The 8,774-nt window shown below is 43.1% G+C and overlaps 1 long non-coding RNA gene across 1 annotated transcript in view; it reads right to left on the reverse strand.

Annotated features, from left to right (window-relative positions):
- Positions 1–325: 325 nt before the first annotated feature.
- LOC109117348 overlaps positions 326–8,774 on the reverse strand; it is a 36,051-nt gene continuing 27,602 nt past the window's right edge. Inside the window, exon 4 of the long non-coding RNA XR_002025337.2 lies at positions 326–945. This is a non-coding gene — a long non-coding RNA (uncharacterized LOC109117348). The remainder of the gene's footprint in view (positions 946–8,774) is intronic.

Here is an 8,774-nt window from a genome sequence, read left to right on the forward strand (position 1 = left end):
AATAGTAGTAAAGGAGTTCACTTTCCTGGCCACAGTGACATGGGGCCTAACTGACAAGTGCAGGTGCTAAGCTGATTGAATGGGACAGAGAGCAGCAGGCAGATAGAGGTGGACACCCAGGGCGGGCAGCCAAGTTCCCCGGCAGAGCAAGGAGGCTGCTGCCAACCCCTCGGGCAGTGTCAGCCCAGAGGAAGCCTGAGGATGGGAAAAGCTAGATGGCCCCAGACAAGAGGGTCACCCCAGGCTGGGAACCTCCAGGAAAGGCACCGAGGATGCCTCCAATTTCCCAGATCTTCAGCCGGGGGTGGGGGTGGGTGGGTGGGGGGACCCTAACACACCCAAGAGATCTGCTTCTGCACCTGGGGGAGAGATTCCATTTCTGATCTGCTTCTAACCAAGTCAGAGGCAGGCAGTTCAGGAGTCACTGCCAACACAGAGCAAGCGGGCCCCAGACAGCCTTACCACACAGGGTACCAAAGACTCAGCACCTTTATGTTTAATAAACACACACACCAATAAGCCCTCCAAAAAAACAAGTAAACAAACAAAAGGGGAGGAGGTGTAGCTCAGCACTGAAACACTTGCTCAGCTTGCACAGGCCTTGGTTCAATCCCCACCATAACTACCAGAAGACAGGAAGTGCCCCGATAGCTTGCGGGGTGGGCACAAGATGCCTGCAGCACACTTGCTGTTCCTGAGGGTGTTAGACGGGAAGAAGTCTACAGAATCCATGTCTGCTTTTGCTGAAAGTGGCTGTTGATGATTGTTCTAAGGCTTCCTTTTGACTTCCAAGAATGGAAACGAGGAAGGAGGAAGGAGGCAGCACGATGTAGTCTCTTCTAACATGAGTACTACCAGCAAGTGGGTAGTCACTTTCAGAAACGACTCTGCCTCGAAACCATTCATGGCCTTTGACCAGGCCATGATTTTGCTTCTAGAAAACATCTGGAAAATAATCAGAAATAAATAAAAAACTCAAAGGTGTGAATAAGAATGTCAATTGCAGCATTATTATAATATGGGAACAACAAAGATGTACAATGAGAGGGGCTGAGTTAAATAAATTTTGGTCTTTGGTTGTCTCTCTCTCTCCTTTCATTTATTCTGAGGAAGATTTTTTTTTTTTTTTTTTTTTTTTTTTTTTCTAGGGGACTTGAGTCCTTGCACTTGCAGGGCAGGCCACCGAACCGCTGAGCTAAATCCCCGGCTCCTTTCATTTATTTTGAGATAGGTTCTCACTATATTGCCCAGGCTGGTCTCCAACTCCTGAACTCAAATGATCCTCCAGTCTCAGACTCCTGAGTAGTTGGAAATACAAGTGCACATCCCAGTCCTCCATGAGTGGGGTGTTTGTTTGTTTGTAGCACTGGGGATTTGTTATGGTTTAGATGGGGATTTAGCTCAGTGGTGCCGCCACCTGCCTTGCAAGCACAAGGTCCCAAATTCAATCCCCGGTGACCAAAAAAAAAAAAAAGTAAACCTCTCCTTTAAATTGTGGGTGTTGGGTATAGTGTCCCAGTGATGAGAAAGTGACAAAGACTGGACTGAACCCAGGACTTTCACACAGCTCCTCGCCTAGTGGCCCTCCACCCCTTTTAAAATTTTGATCCAAAGGCTCACTCAGTTGCCCAGGCTGGGCTCCAACTTTCTATCCTCCTGCCTCAGCCTATTTTCAGAAGGATCCCTGGTTTGAAAAAAGCATATGTGTGAATATTAAGAAGATTGAAAGAATATACCAAAGGCCATAATACAGTATTATTTATTTCTACTGGGAGGAAATCTGTTTTTTCTTTCAACTTTTCAGTAATTCCCAAGTTTTTTTTTTTTTTTACAATAAATTCAAGATACATTACTTATAATTAGAAACAAAACTCTCCATCCCTCCCCCTCGCCCCCATGCTAGGGATTCAATCTAGGGCTTAGCACATGCTAAAGAAACACTGTAATGCTGAGCCATATCCCCAGCCCTTTTTAAAAAGTTTTAATTTGAGATAGTCTTGCTAAATTGCCCAGGCTGTCCTTGAACTTGTAATCCTTCTTCCTTATCTTCCTGAAGTAGCTGAGGTTATAGGTGTGTGCCTCCACACCTGACTTCAAAAGCACTCCTTTTTTTTTTTTTTTTTTTTTTTTTTTTTTTTTTTTTTTTTTTTTTTTTTTTTTTTTTTTTTTTTTTTAAAAACAGGGTCTTGCTATATAGTTCAGGCACACCTTGAACACCCCAGGTAGGCTAAACTAGTCTCAGCCTCCTGAATGCTAGGATTACAGGCATGAACTACCACAACAGGCCTAAAACTACTCAATTTTTCAAAGAAAATTGCTACTAGAAGACTCAAAAATTCAGATAACTTTTAAAAATTCAGGGACAGTGGGTAAGGCTCAGTGGTAGAGTATTTGCCTAGCACACTTGAGGCCCTGGATCCCATTCCCAGCACTGCAAAAATAAACCAAAGCTGGGTGTGGTGGTGCATGCCCATAATCCTGGCACTTGGGAGGCTGAGACAGGAGGATCACCAGGAGTTTGAGGACAGCCTGAACTACATAGTAAGTCTCTGTCTCAAAAAAACAAAAAGGAAGTGAGCTGGGGATTTAGCTCAGTGGTTCCCCTGCCTGCCTTGCAAGTATAAGGTCCCAAGTTCAACCCCCGGTACCAAAACAAACAAAAAGGAAAATAAAATTTTTTTAAAAATCAAGAAAAAAAATTGGCTGGACAGCAGGGCACATACCTGTAACCCCAGCAGTCTGGGTGACTGAGGCAGAATTTCAAGTTCCCCCTGCACAATATACAGTATAATGGGCTGGAGATATAGGATATAGCTCAGTGCAGAGGGCCTAGGTACAACCTCCAGTACCAATAAATAAAGATTTCATTACGTACTCTAGAAACTCTCCTCTATAAGGAAATACAGTACCACTTATAAGGATAAGCTCTGAGGCAAGTGCAGTGCCTCTATTACCCAAAGCTGACCATTTTAACAATACTAACCATACTAGGTACCTGGGGAAGAAAGGTGCTATTGTTTATTTGACAAAACCTTTTCCCTGCTCTTCACTACTGAGGGGTCTTTTGTAATGGCTATTCCTTCTTTCCCTATAATTTGGTCCTTACTCTGCCTTTCCACTTCAGCTGCAGGCTCTCTTCTGGGCTTCAAACTTCTGTTCCCCGGCACATTCCAGTTTCTCCTGTCCACTGCATGCCCGCTAAACCACACCTCTTTCGCATTTTCCTAACTACAGAAGTCCCACACTGGCTCTGGAAGGAGCTGTTTTGGAGTCTCCTGTCTTTTTACCTCACATTAAGTTCTATGTTATGGCTTTTAAAAACTTTTTTTTTTTTTTTTTTTTTTTTTTTGGTACCGGGGATTGAACTCTGGTCCTTGCGCTTGCAAGGCAGGCCACCAAACCGCTGAGCTAAATCCCAGGCCCCATGGCTTTTTAAAATTTAAAAAATTTTTAGTTCTGGAGATGGGGCCTTCCTACCTTACTATGTAGTTCAGGCTGGCCTTGAACTCCTTATGTAACCCAGGCTGGCGATGAACTGGTGACACCACTGCCTCAGCCTCCCAAGTGCTGAGATTGCAGTTGTGTGCCACCACACCCAGCTTCAAATTCGGGTTTTTGTGATGGCTGTTTTGTAGGGCCGAGGATCCAACCCAGGGCCCTGAGCACATTAGACAAGTGCTGCTCCACTGAGCCAACCCCCACATCCCCAGCCCTTGCCTTTTGTTATTTGTGAAGAACACAGCCTTTGGAACCAGACACCCCAGGTCAGAATCTTAGTTCTGATCCTCCTTAATTAGCTGTGTCACCTTCAGCCAAGTGAACTGATTTGTCTGAGCTCTGCCAGCTTCTGTTAAAATGGATGCTAATCCCTTTCACAAGGGGAAAGGGTGTCAGAGTTCAAATTAGCACCTATGTATAAAGCTAAAGCTAAATTCCTTAGACCACTGTCAGTGATCAACAGATGTTTAGATTATTTTAAAACTAGTCTTACATAAAAACTAGAGTTTAAAAAAAAAACTAGTCTTACATATAACTCCACCACTTAAAAACTTTCCATTTCATTTCAACATTTGCTTCCAAATTAACTACAAAATCCTCCCCTGGCCTTCAGGGCCCTCCCTAATATGGTGAAAGTCTCCATTTGCTTTCCTGCCTACTGTCCTCCCAAGTTCCATCAAATTGGACCTTGTACTCTCTCCCCTTTGAGCTGCTCGCAGGTCAAGCTGTCTCTCTGGCTTATAATGCCCTTCCCCATCTCTGCTACTGAAGTCTGTCCTGTCCTTTTAAACCTTCTTGACCTTTTAAAATTCTCCATTTTTTTTTTTTAGATGTTCCACATATATCATGAGCCTTAAAATGAGCTTTTTAAAAAGCACAACATTTATTAATGAGCTCTCTTTTTTGATTTCTTATTACTATTGGTTGTGCTTTTTTTGTGTGTGTGTGAGACAGGGTCTCCCTATGTAGTCCAGGTTGGCCTTCAATTTGCGGTGATCCTCCTGCCTCGTCCTCAATAGTGCTGGGATTACAGGCGTGTACCACCAAGCCTGTTGGGTTCTACCTTTCTAATGGCTTTTATGGTGTCACAAATATAACAATCAAAACTGGCTGGGGAAGTAGGAGTGACCTGTTAATTGCAAGATTCCAGAGCAATTCACTTTCACATTTCCCTATCTGCCCTTTCTCTCTTCCTCCTTTCTGATCTTCAAATAAGTTGCCTTCTTTTATTTTAAACTACTTCTTTCTTTATCAATCTAGGTTTAGGATCACCAGAGCAGTGGCTTGCTGTCCACTCCTGGACATTACAGTGTGACACAGAATGGCATGGTATACAACCCTCCCCAGACATTACAAAAAGATCAAGAATAATGGAAATAAGCCTCGCATGGTGACATATACCTAAAACCGCAGCACTCCAGAGGCTGAGGCAGAAGGACCAGCAGGAGTCGGAGCCTGCTTGCACAACATGGTGAATTCAGGGCCAGCCTCAATAACAAAGTGAGACACTGTCTCAACAAGAATAATAACAACAACAACAGATTACAAGACCCCAGAACACAGCACAGAATAGCTCCCAAAGCCCTGTACATGGGCTTCTTTTGAGGACTGATATGTAGTTCTCATGGGTTTCCAGGAGATTTAAACAGCATAAAAGGACATGGACACCAGGGAAAGCTTGCTATCTTGGCTTTCCTTGTGTTAACCTGCATCTTCCCCAGTGTACTTTTGCCTTGCTTTTACCTTTTTATTTATTTATAATTTATCTTTCTGAGTTTATTGGTACATTTTAGGTATACAGTACAGTTACATTCATCATTGGGATCTTGTACCCTTACATGAGAGGTCTTGGTTCTCATTTTCTCCCCATTTGCCTGCCCTCCCTTCACCCCCTCCTCCCCTCCCTATTTACAAAGACTTTGTTTCCATTTTCTCATATTTTTTCTTGTCCCTTATTTCCTTTCCGCTACCCTTCCCACTTCCCCTACACCTTGCTTTTACCTCTTTTACTTGGCTGAAACTCACTCTGCAGAGCATTTCTCCCTCACTCTTCACATGTATTTTTTTAAGTAAACTTTGTCACCTTTTTTTGCTCATATTGTTCCAATCTTTGTTTGAGATAAGAAGAAAATCCAACTCCAGGAGGAAATGCAAGCATCACAAAAACCAGTAACTTTTGTCAGCTACTTTTAGAAGGAGCTACCCAGTAACAACAATGCATTATGTGTTTTAGAACCTATGTAAATAATCTTACATAGTGTGTTGTGCTCTTTGCCCATAAAAGGTACTCAACAGTCACTCTAAAGTTGATGCTTAATTTTTGTAGCACACTTACCATACTGTTGATGTTTACTTTTTAAAAAATGATGCCTAGAATTCCCTTCCCTTTGTAAATTATATATGTTCTAGTATGCTGGCCTTTATCACATTGATATTCTTGTTGGTCAAAATCAATTGATACGGTAACTTCATGTGATTCATTTCTATTTAGGTTGGTCCTTCTCTTGATGATTATGGGCCGTGTTTTTTGCAAACTGATGTCTTTTTTTTTTGTACTGGGAATTGAACGCAGGGCCTGGCACTTGCCAGGAAGGCACTGTGCTGCTGAGCTACATCCCTGGCCCTGCAAACTGTTTTAACTGACTTTTTTTTTTTTTTTTACTATTTACTATTTGTATATATGTTTGCATATCACTTCCTGTATCTATTACAAGTCTTTATAGCCAAGTCAAATGTGATGGCACAGTCCTGTAATAGTGCTTGGGAGGCTAAAGTGGGAAAATGGCCATGAGTTCGAGGCCAGCCTAAGTTACAAGGTGTGTTTAAGGACAGGCTCAACTACATAGTAAGACCTTGTCTGAACGCCCCCATCTTTACAACTAAAACAATAACAACAGATTCCGTTTTCCTCCCTCCACCTCTCCCTTTCTCCTTTCCTTCCTTTTCTCCTCTCCCCGTCTCTCTTTTCTTAACCCTTTCTCCTGCTGTACTTGTGATGGAGCCCAGGGCTTTGTGCATGCTCTGTAAGCACCCTACCACTGAGCTACCTCCCAGCCCTATCATGGGGTTTCTAAATGATGGCATTTGTGTGGCAACAAAGACACTCTTTGAGGCTAAAACATGATTCTCTACCTACTGCTAGATGTCACCAAAGTTCATAAACTCCCCAAAATCTATAGCCGTCCTCGCGTAGAACATCCACTTTGACATCAAAACGGGTGTTGCTAGGTAATTTTCCTTTTCTCTTCCAGATGGGGTTTCTCTCTCTTGGGATCCTCCTGCCTCAGACTCCTGAGTGGCCGGGATCACAGGCAGGCAACACTGCTCAGCTTCTTTCTGAGTTTTAGATTTGGATGAAAGTTGGTTAGATTTGCATAAACTGTCCCAGATCTAACAAGAGCAGTGGGGGAGTGGCGTGGAGCTGCAAGCACAGAGGGAGAGCAAGGCAGAGGCCCTGGGAGGATGCGCTGTGCTCTCTCCCCGGGGATGCTGGTGGTTCTCAACGCCTTCTGCACCATCACTCTCCTTCCTTCTCCTTGTGCGCCTTCCGCTCCATCCTTCTTCACAAACTCAGTGCTTAAAGTACATGCTTCCTACTTCCCCAGATTTATAGGAGCCAAGTGGCTTTAAGGAACAAGTTTTTCTCAAGTCTATGCATCAAAAGGCATTTATTTCAACACTTCAGGGAAAAATAGTAACTAAAAAAATCAATAATTTCATCTGAGGCAGAAGAATGGATTTTTGTGAGGCTTTCTCTGTAGTTCTCTGCCCATCTTCTAGAAAGAGGTGTAATATTAATCTCTTGAATCTTTTAATCTTTTTGCAGTTGGATTTTCCCCCCTCAACTGTACATTAAGAAATAAATGTAAATTCCTTCCTGGTAGAAATTATGTTCTTTTGTTTTTGTTTTTTTTTTTTTTTTTTTGAGACAGGGTCTCACTATGTAGTTGAGACTGACCTGGAACTCTCTATGTAGCCCAGGCTGGTTTAGAACTCACAGCGATCCTCCTGCCTCAGCCTCCCAAGTGCTGGGATTACAGGCGTGCTAGAAACTATGTTCTAACCTAAGTATTATTTGGTATCAAGTTGGCTTCCAGTATACCAGATATATTCATTAATAATAAAATTCAGTGGATATTTTTATGTCTCTATGAGTTCTCTAGTGGATAGAATTGGTTCATTTTTTAAGGTGTGTGTGTTTGCACATGCATGAATTTTTTTTCAAACCCATGATGCTCTATCACTGAGTTACAGACTCAGCTCTTTTTATTTTGTGAAAGGGTCCTACTAATTTGCCCAGCCTGGCTTGGAACTTGTAATCCTTCTGTCTCAGCCTCTCAAATAGCTCAGATGACAGCCATACATTACTGTGCTTGGTTTCAAAGGGATTTTTTGATGGAGCAAAAGAATGCCAGTGAAAAATAACTACTAGAGCAGCAGAAGAATGCCAAGCAGGAGAAAGGGGAGGCTGAGAAGCAGAAGCCAGTGTGCCAAAGAGTGTTCTACTCAAAAATGCTCCCTGAGTCTATCCAACATCTGCGAAAGGTGGCCTGAGGGGGTTTGCAAACTCTAAATGCAAGAGTTAGATGCTATCTATATCCAGGAGTAGGAAGAAAGAATTTACATGCATCTCTAAAGCTGAAAGTTTGGGGAGGACTCAAGGCAGAGAATGGGCACTTTTTGTAAGCAAGATGCCAATATCACCATAGCTGAGATAGCAACTACCAGATTCAAGGACAGAGGCTGGGCTGGAGTAGACCATCCACAGAACGCAAGACATCCTCTGCCTTGATAAAAAGATTATAGCTCTGCCAAGAGGCCAGTCTGCCAGTGTGCCTCTGTTCAGACCTGTCATCCATCCCCATGTTGGTCGTGGGGGGATGGTTGGGAGATGCGGGAGCCAGGACCTCTCTCATCAGCATGGCATGTGGCTCAGTGTATTCAATCGTCACTGGGCTAACTGTCACACTGGCTAGCACTAGTGGGTACGCAGCCCCCATTGGATGCTTGAAGGTACTCCTGCAGGCAAAACTCTCACTTACTTAGAAATGTTTCTAAATCTAATTTGGATCTGTGCCTCTTCCTTTCTTCTCTCCCTTTCTCTTTTCCCTTCTTTCCATCGTCGGAGAAATAAAAATAAAACAAAAAACCTGGGAAGAAATAAGACAGTCAAAGTAAGGAGGGAGTTGCCCACATTCATAAGGACACAGTGCCTTTCAAGATGTAAGTGATCATGGCTTTAACTGGCAGGGCGAAAGTGGAACTGTAAAAGTTTT

Source organism: Fukomys damarensis, unplaced genomic scaffold, assembly GCF_012274545.1.
Source record: "Fukomys damarensis isolate Sample0158 unplaced genomic scaffold, DMR_v1.0_HiC HiC_scaffold_38, whole genome shotgun sequence".
In the NCBI taxonomy this organism is placed as follows: Eukaryota; Metazoa; Chordata; class Mammalia; order Rodentia; family Bathyergidae; genus Fukomys; species Fukomys damarensis.